The sequence below is a fragment of the Arachis hypogaea genome, chromosome 4 (genome assembly GCF_003086295.3).
Source record: "Arachis hypogaea cultivar Tifrunner chromosome 4, arahy.Tifrunner.gnm2.J5K5, whole genome shotgun sequence".
Taxonomy (NCBI): Eukaryota; Viridiplantae; Streptophyta; class Magnoliopsida; order Fabales; family Fabaceae; genus Arachis; species Arachis hypogaea.
The window spans coordinates 19,187,617-19,199,947 of NC_092039.1; the positions used below are offsets into that span (position 1 = coordinate 19,187,617).

Here is a 12,331-nt window from a genome sequence, read left to right on the forward strand (position 1 = left end):
CTTTAATCAGACCAGTTGTTTCTTCTGCTGGAGTAGTTGGGGTCTTGTTTACTCATTTTCTTCTCACGTATTTTCTCTTACCAATTGAGTTTTCTTTTAGTTGAACATTCTTTTTGTCAATTGGCTTTTGAATTCGCTTTGGTTTGCTTTCTGCAATGACTTTGGAATGGTGTTTTCTTCTCCTTTGTTTTAGTTGTGGTGCCATCCATCTTTAACTGTGTACAAACAGCATCATATTCTACAACAGAACCATTGATTGGCACAGATACTGTTTCTTCAACTTTATTTGAATCTCCTTAGACTCCACTTTAGGAGCCAGGCTCACGGGTTTGGTTTTAACTGGTGGAAGGTTGGGAATAGATGGCACACATGGCACTGATGATGTGGAGAAAATTTGAGATGCAACCAGAGCAGACAAACCCAGCGGGTCGGTCCATAATTCATGGTTGCTTTGCGTTTCTTCAGAGTTGTTCAACCTGAAGAGGTAATCGGCAACCTTCGAGATCATGGAGGAAGCTTTAGAGCGGACTCACTCGAGGTCTGGGATGCTACTGTTGAGGGCATCGAGGAACCAGCTCTTGCGTTTAATGGAGCCATTGAGGAGGATTCAGGAAAGGAGAAGAGGCAAGGACGAGTAGATTGGGGGCTTTGACTATGTGCGACACGATCATACTCATCCTTTATGTTCTCGACTTCCTAGTGGTGCAGAGACAAGCATGTCTCTACTGAAAAAGGTAACAAGAATACCGAAGAGGAGAGAGGGAGAAGCTACGATGATGGCAAGGAAATTTGCAAGAACACCGGCGAAGAAAGTAGCCGAAGAGAAAAGTTACGGTGCCGTCGAAACTGCATGTGAAGTAGACGTGTAGGGACATCGTGGAAGTATCACCAACAATGTTTTCCATTCTTCTTTAGTTATTGACTCAATATGAGACATTTTATTTATTTAGTTGTTCAAGCATTTGGAACATGCAACTGCTCCGTTACCCTGAGTGGGTATCTGTGGTTGATTTTCCCACCTGGTGTGCAGATTGGCACTGAAAGTAGGAATCTTTAAAGTGGAAGCGTGCACGTGTAAGTAGAGATTTGGTACCCAAGACCAAAAAAGGTAGTGTTAGCATTAGAAGCCCTGTAGATAGAACTTGGTGGACTGGGAGTCAGCGGCGGTCAAAACTCTGCCATGATTCTTCCCGAGTTTGTAACGTCGACACAACAGTGGATTCCGAGCTTGAGAAAAAAACCAAATTCTATGTCATCATTCATCTTATTACGTGAAAAGTAATAGTTCATCATGAATAGTAGAAGAGCATAGGCAAGAGAGAGTGGAAGCTTTGATTCTGCAGTGCACCTTCTGATATTTGTTTATCAAAAATGCCTTGTTTTCTGTGGAATTTAGTTCTTCTAACAACTTTGGAATAAGGAAGCCAGCACACATATTGTTGAGGAAATCATTATAATGTACCATTGATTTTAACATGCTTTCACCATGTTCATTTTGAGCATCATATTCATTTCGAGTGGTTGTCTGACCATCTTGTTGATCATCCACCATTATCAAGGGTTGAGTTCCAGGTCTCCGGCAATGGCATGAATGTTCCGAGGTTTATCTGAAAGTGGATTGTTTTGGGAGGTCCAGACTCCTTTTAGGGCATCGCTTGACGTCTACTGGTATTGAGGTGTCGTCATCCAAATTTCTTGTGAGGATGTGGGGGTGGTACCGGCAAGAGACTTTGATGCTTAAGTTAGCAAGGATTTAGGCAGGTTTTTAGTAGATTGGGTTCGAATAATATCTGAGGATGTTACGATATTTATAAGTGTTGATGTATAGTCAATGACCACCTTTTAGAGTAGTTCCACCTTTGATAGTGGATAACTGTTCCCTTTTGTTAAGGAGGTTGTTGAGATCTCCCTTCTAGATTAATGAGAGATATTGTATGAGTTAGTTACTTATTTAGATAAGTAGGGTTAGGCCTATGTCGCCGTGTTTGACCTCTTATAAAGTCAGGTAAGTAATAATGAAGATCTGAATACTGATATATGTAGAGTGTTGATTGAGCTTTACTCATTTTAGGTTTGGCTAAGTTGTGGTCAGAATATGAACAAGTACGTAATCTCTAAAATACTCTCTAAAATAAATTAAATAATTATTTAAAAACGACTGATAACTTCTAAAATGATAATTTTTAATTAGAGATATCTATATCTTGTATTTCTAAATTATATTAGTTCATTATGTATTTTCTTTAAAATTTTAAAATATTTTTCTTATATCAAAATGAGTATATGTTCTCATTAACTTTTTTTATATATTCAAAATTTTAAATCTTATTCACAATAATCATTAACCACTCTCTCCTTAAATAAATGAAGGAAATATATATATTTTCAAAAATTATTACTATCATTTGGTGCAATTAATCTATCTTTTGTACAACCTCCTCATTTTATTGGGATCATTATATTTTGGAAAGTAAGAAGTTTTAACCCTTGTGTGCGAGAGGAAGAGGTCTATATTGATTTGATAATCCACTATTTGTCATCCATATTCTATTAGATCCTTGTTCATTCTTATATTTATAATAAAAATAGCTTTTTCGTAAAAACGAGACATGCTTTTATACACAAGTCATAAATAATAAACTTAATATTAGAAATAGAATAATTATAAGTGTTCGTTTTTTTATAATTTAAATTTAAAATTATTTGTTAGTATAAAATAAATAATTTTTAAAAAATAAATAATAACTATATATTTAAAACAACTAATCTTTTAAAATAATACCTTTAAATAGAGAACTGCTTCTTGCATCTTAAAATAGTAATTGCTCAATGTTCATTACATGTATGTATTTTCTTTAATGTGTCAACAATTTTTTTGAATATTAGCATACAAATATTTATAGCATGCTAATAATTTTTGTCTACCCATCAATACTAAAATCAATTCAATTTTAACCAGGTAATCCAATTACTCAAACTTTAGGGAAATGGATCCTCTCAATTTTTGTTAACAATTAAGAGAATAAAATATAATTTTTTATCATTAATTTTGTAAATAGAATCAAGAATAAATATAAGAGAAAGAATAACGAAAGATTAGAGATTTGACATCCTCAAATTTTTTTTAAGTCAAAATAAAAGAAAATCTATTCACAGGATAGAAGTAATAATGCTAATAAAGAGAACCTGAGGCCTCATCATTGTAAATTTGTGTCCATTAGTGCAACATGATTCCACTAACTAGGGACTTGGAGTAACCAACTAAAATAAGTGTTTTATTAATTAAAACAATTTAAAAGATTAACGTTGAAAGTAACATTGCATCAAGGGTAATTTTATTTTTTAAAATAAATACTAACTTTAGTTTTTTTAAGCTATAAATATTAATTATATATTTTTATTCTCATAGTACTTCCAATTTTTAATTATTTATAACTTTTGATTATTATTTTTATATAAAAATATCTTTACATGAATAAAAATTTTCATAAATTATCCTCATGTGAAGTACATTAATCATTGAGAGTTATTAAATAATAATTTAGTTAAACATATTAATCATCTAACGATTTTTAACTAATAACGTTACTTGAAGATATTTATATATAATTTTTTACACTAATTTATTTGGATCTGTTTAGCCTGTCTGAAAATTTTTAATAATATAAAATTGAATAGAATTCCATTAGAAATTAAATTTTAGTCAGAATTGAATTGAATTCCAACATTTAAAATGAATTAGTAAAATTATAGAATTAAATTGAATTTCAGTATTTAAAATATTTATTAAATAAATTAAAATTTTATAGTGAATATTTTTACTATTTATTAATATAACATTATATTTAAATAATAAATATATTTATTCATTAAATATTTAAATTATATGAAATAATTAAAAGAGTTGTATTTTTTAATTATTTTTTAACTAAAATTTATTTATCTCTTTTGAAAAAATAAAAAAGATTATTTTGCATCCTTATAAACTAGAAGACCAAAATTAGAGCCTACAATTAATAAAGTCAAGTCGACACAAAAGTAAAATAAATTATCTACTAATAAGTAATAACTCACAAATATTTTAATTCAAAATTTAACAAAATACAATATATATAATCGAATAAACATAAGCAATATATATATTTGAATAAAAAAAATAAAATGGGGGGGACACAAAATCTTAGACATTCACCGTCTAATATATATATATATATATATATATATATATATATATATATATATATATATATATATATATTATTGATAAACATATATAAACATAAGAACAAGCCAAGAACAAAGAACAATATTTTTTATGGTTAATGAGAAAAAATATGAAGGCACCATGTCACGGCCTTAGACACACTCAAATGCTATTGTGCTGACATTCGGACTTACTCAATCTCTTAAACTAAAACCAATTCAGCTTAATCCTCAATACTTAGCAAGAAAGCTAAGAACACAAGAGAACACAAGAGAAAGGAAGTTTTGGTGGAAAGAACACTTTATTACTCAAGTGTGGTTACAAATGATTTACACACACAAACTCTAACTCTCACCCCTATTTATAGCCATCCACCTCCTTAATGGATGGTTAAGATTAAATCTAATCAACATTCCAGATTAATCATCCAGAACTTTTTTTATAAATATCTATCTTACCACAACTTTCTAAATGTTTCTAGATTATTCCATACCACTCTTTATACTTCTATATACATCTACACTCTTCTAGAATACTCTATGACCTTCTAGAGTCTTCTAGAACCTTCTAGAATATTCTGGGACCTTCTAGGACATTCTAGAACGTTCCGGAACCATTTAGAGCATTCTCAAACACTCCAGAAAACTATACAAACACTATTAAATTTAACCTTCTAAAATTTACCGTGACATTTTTTCCCACCTAATACGCAGAGGTCCTCGTCGCATTCTGTTCATGATAGTGCCGTAGGTGTTCTTGGAATTGCCACAAATCTTCACGAGTTTCCCAGCTAGCTTCGGTTATCGGGAGTCCTTTCCACTTGATCAAGTATTGGATACTTGGTGGTACTCCTCTTCGTCGTATGGTGTGATTAGCTAAGATCTCTTCGATTTCTTTATCAAAGGATCTAATCACCACGGTCGGAGCACGACTCGAGTTACCTCTACTCGGTTCGTCTTGGTCTTCATGATATGGTTTAAGCATACTCACATAGAAGACTGGGTGGATCTTCATAGAGGGAGGGAGTTGTACTTTGTAAGCAACCTTCCCAACACGTCAAATGATCCCGAATGGCCCTTCGTATTTGCAGATTAAACCCTTATGAACCTTGCAAGAGGTTGAATTGTTGTGGAAGAAGTTTATGATTACCTTATCTCCCACTTGATAGCTCGCATGCCTCTTCTTCTTATCTGCCCATTTCTTCATCCTCTTTGCAGCTTTGTCGAGGTAAGAACGAGTAACATCTGCTTGTTCTTCCCATGACTTAATCATATGATAAGCTCCAGGGCTCTTCCCTGAGTAAGAGGAAGAAAGAGAGTGAGGTGTAAGCGGCTGTTGTCCAGTCACAATCTCGAATGGGCTCTTCCCTGTAGACTCACTCCTTTGCAGATTGTATGAGAACTGAGCAATGTCTAGGAGTTTTGTCCAATCCTTCTGATTAGCGCTTACAAAATGCCTCAAGTAACACTCAAGTAAGGCATTCACTCTCTCAGTCTGCCCATCGGTTTGAGGATGGAAGCTTGTTGAGAAATGAAGCTCCGACCTAAGGAGTTTGAACAGCTCTGTCCATAGTCATCCTGTGAAGCGTGGATCTCGATCACTAATGATGCTCTTAGGCAATCCCCAGTACTTCACCATATTCTTGAAGAATAGTCGTGCTGCCTCCTCTGTAGTGCAGTCAGTAGGGGCGGGTATAAAGGTAACATACTTCCAAAATCGATCCACTATTACGAGAATAGATCCAAACCCCTCAGACTTTGGTAAGGCAGAGATGAAATCTAGAGAGACACTTTTCCACGGTCGCCCTGATGGAGGCAGAGGTTCCAACAACCCACTTGGTGTCTTGTTTTCAATCTTATCTTGTTGGCACACAAGACAAGTCTTCACATAGCTCTCCACTTCATCTCTCATTTGAGGCCAATAATAAGAAGATTCAATGAGTGCTAAGGTCCTTCGCTGACCTTGGTGACCAGCCCACTTGGTATCATGGCATTCTCTTACCAACTTCCTTCTCAGATTTTTCCACTTAGGAACGTATAGTTTTCTCCCTTTTGTGTAGAGAAGGTTGTTTTCTAACCAAAATCTTTTGGTCTTACCTTCTCTAGCCAACTCCACCAACTTCTTGGCTAATGGATCGTGATGCAACCCTTCCTTGATGGTATGCACAATATTTTCTTCAACCATAGAAATGGCCGCCATCCTGTATGGTTTTGAGATAGGCAGTTTCGCTCCTAACTCCAATTCAATGTTGTCATCCATCTTTCTTCTAGGTGTTAACTGTTTTGACAACTCGAGAGGTGTCACATCCTTATTTTCTTCAAGGACTTCCTTGATTTTAGGGAGAACATCTTTTCCTTTGGCTATGGACTCCTCTTGTAGTAAAGCCAAAGACATCATCTCCTCCTTCTTAAAACCTTTCTTGAGTTGCATGGTCGAGAGCATCGGAATTCCTCCAGCCTTTGAGATTGTAGGGACCATGCATGGAGACCCTTTCTCCATGACGCATACTATATTGTAGTATGACATAGGTATTATATTTGCCTTTCTTTGCAAATCAAGCCCAATGACTATTTTAAAATCGTCCATGGGTGCTACTGAGAAGTCCACAAGGCCCTTCCAAGAACCAAGAGTCATCTCAACCCCTTTTGCTACTCCTTTAAGGGGTTCACCCTTGGTATTCACAGGTTTGAACCAGCCATTCTTTTCGGTGATTTTCAACCCAAGCCTCTTTGCTTCATCAGGCGTGATGAAGTTGTGTGTAGCACCAGTGTCGATCATAGCCATGACAGGTTTTTCATTGATAAAGGCTTTGACATACATTAAGCCTTTCTTTTCTGCAGTGCTTACTTCTTTGCCCTTCACAGCATTTATGTGTTGGATAGATCCAACACACTCAGTTACTTGAGTTTGATCTTCTCGTTCCTCGGCGATAGATGCCAAAGTCCTTAACTTGGGACAGTCCTTCATTTGGTGTGGTCCCTTGCACACGAAACATCTTCTTTTGGGCACAAAAGCCTTCTTCTTTTCCTCGTACTCTTTCTTTGAAGAGTATTTTTCTTCCTTCTTGGTTGAGAAACTCTTCTCCTTGTCTCCTCCACCTTTAGTAGAACTAGGTTTGGAGGAAGACTTGGATTTAGAGTCTCCCCTATGATACTCAGTGAGTGATTCGGCCATGACGATAGCCTCATCAACATCCTTAACATTCCTTCTTTGTAGTTCTTGCTTTGCCTAAGGTTGGAGGCCATCAATGAAGAAGAACAATGCATCCTCTGATGCTAAGTTGGGAATTGAAGCGTGAGAGTAGTGAACTCTTTTACGTAGTCGCTAATCGTACTCTTGTGCTTCAACTCCCTCAACTTCTTCCTTGCTTCATAAACCACATTTTCAGGGAAGAATTATCTTTTCAACTCCCTTTTGAAATCTTCCCATGTGGCTATGTTGCAAGTACCTTTTTCCATATCTACGCACTTTCTCCTCCACCACAAAGTAGCATTATCAGAAAGGTAGAGAGTTGCAGTGCGTACCTTTATTGCTTCTTCGGCCACCCCTTGGCCTTCAAAGTACCTCTCCATTTCCCATAGGAAGTTCTCCACCTCTCGAGCGTCCCTCACGCCCTTGAACTCCTTCAGCTTTGGGAGATCAATCTTTGTTGTCTCCCTTATAATGGTTGGTCAAGATTTTGCCTCCTCGAACCAAACTCGAACTTCCTCAAATAGCTTCAAGGAATTCTCAAGATTCTCTTTCGATTTGGAGCATGCTTTCTTTGAAAGTATCTAGTTCTCCCAACACGTGAGCATCAAGGGTCTCCTTCTCATGTTCTATCCTTTGGAAGCGCTCATCCATAGAGGATAGAACATTCACCAACATTGAAACTCTCTCTTCTAAGAAGTTAGAGTCCTTACCTCTAGGCTCACTTGAAGAACGGACCTTTTTGCCTCCTCATTGAGAAGGAATAACATTCCTTCCCCTTTGAGACTCAACATGTTCCATGGTTACACTAGAAGCCATACCCACAAACCACTTGTGCTCCCTCTCGAACCTTGCTCTGATGCCAAATTGTCACGGCCTTGGACACACTCCAACGCTACCGTGCCGGTACTCGAACTTACTCAACCTCTTGAGCTAAGACCAAGTCAACCTAACCCTCAATACTTAGCAAGAAAGCTAAGAACACAAGAGAAAAGAGGCTTTGGTGGAAAGAACACTTTATTACTCAAGTGTAGTTACAAATGATTCACACACACAAACTCTAACTCTCACCCCTATTTATAGCCATCCTCCTCCTTAATGGATGGTTAGGATTAAATCTAATCAACATTCCAGATTAATCATCCAGAACCTTCTTTACAAATATCTATCCTACTACAACTTTCTAAATATTTTTAGATTATTCCATACCACTCTTTATACTTCAATATACATCTACACTCTTCTAGAATACTCTATGGCCTTTCAGAGTCTTCTAGAACCTTCTAGGATATTCCGGGACCTTCTAGGACATTCTAGAACGTTCCGAAACCATCTAGAATATTCTCAAACACTCTATACAAATACTGATAGATTTAACCTTCTAAAATTTACCGTGACAACCAACAGAGGCGTTGTGGAAGACGGTGTTGAGGGATGGAAGATGTTGGGAGAAAGTAAATAAGTAAATAAAAGTAATTAAGTATTTGAATATTTTAGGCATTTTATATTTTAAATAAAATTTTAGTAGAATATAATTTTAAATCAAATCCATTTTGATAGGAATTAATTTTGGGAAAAAACAAATTTTAGGAGTCAATAATTTTTAGTATTTTTGGTCATTTTTTGGTCAGTATAAATATTAAATTTTTATCTTCAACAAATAAATTTTATTAATTTATGTGTACAAACTTTAAAAAATATAATACAAATTATATTGATTCATGTGTGTACAAAATTTTGATAAATATATATACAAATTATATATTTTTGTGTATAAAATATCTATCTATAAATATAAATATTGATACAAATTATTGTTGGTAAAAAACAATAATATTTACTAGTTACGTGGTACTATTCTTTGAAAAAAATAATAGAATTAAATTGAATTCTATTTAAACTCATTTAATTTATGAGAAAAGGACAAATTCTGACTTTTTGGTCCGTAAACATTTAATTTCTTGAAGATTTAAAAATATATTTAAGTCTCCTACCTCTTCAAAATCTGGACATATTAATTCCTAAGTGTAATTTGTTCAATTTTAAAAACTCTCTTACATGTGTATTCGTATCAACCAGATCGATACAACGAGAGTCATGTTTAATTTTTCTGTTAAATCTGACAGAATCAAGTGAACATAAAGAATCAATATATCTAGATTTTGAAAAAATAAAAAAATTAAATATATTTTTAAATTTTCAAAAACTTAAATATACATATCAAAAGGTTAAGCATCTATTTATTTTTTCTCTTAATTTTGTTTTTCAAACATAGTAATTGAATTCTCCGAACACCCTGATTAGATATAGATTAAAATTATATAAGGGACATTTTGGCCGAAAAGCGCATCTGGTGTAGTGGTATCATAGTACCCTCCCACGGTACTGACCGGGGTTCGATTCCCCGGATGCGCACGCTTCTAATTTTTCGTTGGATTTGGGCTTTTCATCATTTTACCTTCCAACTCCAAAGTTTTTTTCATCATTTTTTCTTTAAGTTTGGCTTTTCATCATTTTAACTCCCAAATCCAAATCGTTTTTTCTGTTCTTTTTTTTTGTCAAAATATACTCAAGTTATTAATTTATTCTTTTATTTATTAAAAATGTGTAAAAATAATTAATTTAATTTAATTAAGTAGCTCACTCATTTATTTAAATAAGTACTGAAAATTTGAATTGCATCTTGTACATGTAATAATTTGTTAGCTAATAATAAACCCTTAAATCTTTAACCTATCTGATTAAAAGAGACTAATATATATATATATATATATATATATATATATATATATATATATTAAATTTTTTTTATAAATTATATATAAATAAAAAATATTTTTAATAAATTATACACCAGACATTCCCATATTTTTATTATATAGTCATACAAGTAAAAGAATTATTGAAGATTATTTTGTTATTGAATGAAAAATATCAAAGATTAACTCAACACAATAATTAATCTTACATTATAAAAATGATTAAAATTACATCTTCAAAAGATGTAAAATTCATATTTAAAGAGTCAAATAGACATTACTTTATACATTAAAATATTTTTGTTTCTGTTTAAATTTTGACACCTACTCAAATAAAGATGTTAAAAATATCTTTTTATAAAGATTTTTGTGTTAAAAGTGTATTTTGTTTGTTTAGTCACACTTTAAAAAAAATAACATTTTTATAACACATCAAAATCAAACTATATAATTTATGATCTAATGATAAAAAAAAAACATCTTTATATAAAGATAATCATAAAATCTTCATAGTGGTATCTACCTTAAATTTTTTCTCTAAAAATCAAAGTCGTAAACTCATGCACTCTAAAGCTTCAATGTCGTCGAAACTTGAATAGTAGCGGGCCTTGATGAGAAGATAATATTCCACCAAGTGTGACCTCTTGAACGAGAAACAACAATGCTAGTTTATTACCTAACCACATACTAACTACAATTAGTTACAGTTAGTTAGAAATAATTACAAAATAGTTAGAGTTAATTGTATAGTTAGAATGATAAAGACAAAAATTATATGTGACTGTAATTGATTCAATTTGTTACAACTATATGACTGATAAAATAAGTAATATCTAACTACTTTATATATCATTATAGTAAGGAGTATATCTTAAACTCCTCATTTTTAGTTTTTTTTTTTAAAGTAAATGCAGAATCAATTTTTTTTTCTCTTTCATCTAGAATCTTTTTCTGAGTGTCTAGTATCTATACTCATACTACAAAAATAATGAGAACAATTTCACCATTTGCACGACTCTTTTGATATAGTGCGGTGAGCGTATATTGAACACGCAACATCAATTCAGTAATGACATCAATAAGAATGCTTAGAAGTACAAATTCACTTGACATAACAAAAACATGGCATCTTAGATTAGGTCATATTTTTTTACAGAAATTAAATATAATAAAAACACATTATTGTTTCATTGATAATAAAGGTTATTTAGATCCATGTGACTCATGCTATTATGTTACGTAGAAGTAGAATCCTTTTTTCTTTAGTTTGTCTAATTCAAAATCTGTTTTTAATTTAGTCCATATGGACATTTGAGGTTCCATTAGTTTTTCATCAATAAATAGAGATAAATATATTTTGGGAACATTCACATAAAGATGTTTATATTATCTTTTGCTAAAGATGTTTTGATCTTACATTTTAATTGGTTTATGTATAATTTATTTGGTATTTCTCGTCACACATTATTAAATTCTTTATAAGATTTTCTTTCCAAAAATAATAAACCTTACAAATGCCTTTTGACAAGCATTTATTGCAATAAGACGTGTAAATCAAAAACCTATTAATAGATAAGAACACATTTCAACTAATTTCCAAAAGATATAAATTTGGATCAAATTCAAACTAGTAACTAATCTCAACATTGAAGCATTAAAAAAACTCATAAGCAAAAAATCTCAAATATCCTTGATCGTGAGACATATAATTATCACTATAAATAAGAACCAAAATGCCAACAGTAGTGATTAATATTAACATAATAAGGGTAAGTGAATCGATCAAGTAACCAAATTCTAAAGAAATATCATTATTTATAGTCTAAGACCACACATATTGATAGATGAAACTCTTATTGTTATTTATTTGATTGATCGACAGCGCGACGGAAAAAAACATAACTATTATACCTAACAATAAAATACTGAGAAAAGCCCATCTACGTTGAAGATTTTTTGTTGCTGTGGGAAAAAATAGAAGTTCCGCTTAAAAAATATTTAAATTGGACTAAAACTAAAAAGGTAATAAATTAACTATTAGATTTTTTTCTAAAATTGTTTATATTAAAAAAATATGCCATAATCAATATTATATATATAATTTTTTAAAGTAAAATTTATCATATGAGTTATATCAATAGGTCAAACCTCTTAAATTTTTTATAAATAAAAAAATAAC

At 32.4% G+C, this 12,331-nt stretch overlaps 1 non-coding gene across 1 annotated transcript; it reads left to right on the top strand.

The window, feature by feature from the left end:
• Positions 1–9,737: 9,737 nt before the first annotated feature.
• Positions 9,738–9,808, top strand: TRNAG-CCC (transfer RNA glycine (anticodon CCC)). The gene has a single exon. It is a non-coding gene; the product is annotated as a tRNA-Gly (tRNA).
• The last annotated feature ends 2,523 nt before the right edge of the window (positions 9,809–12,331 follow it).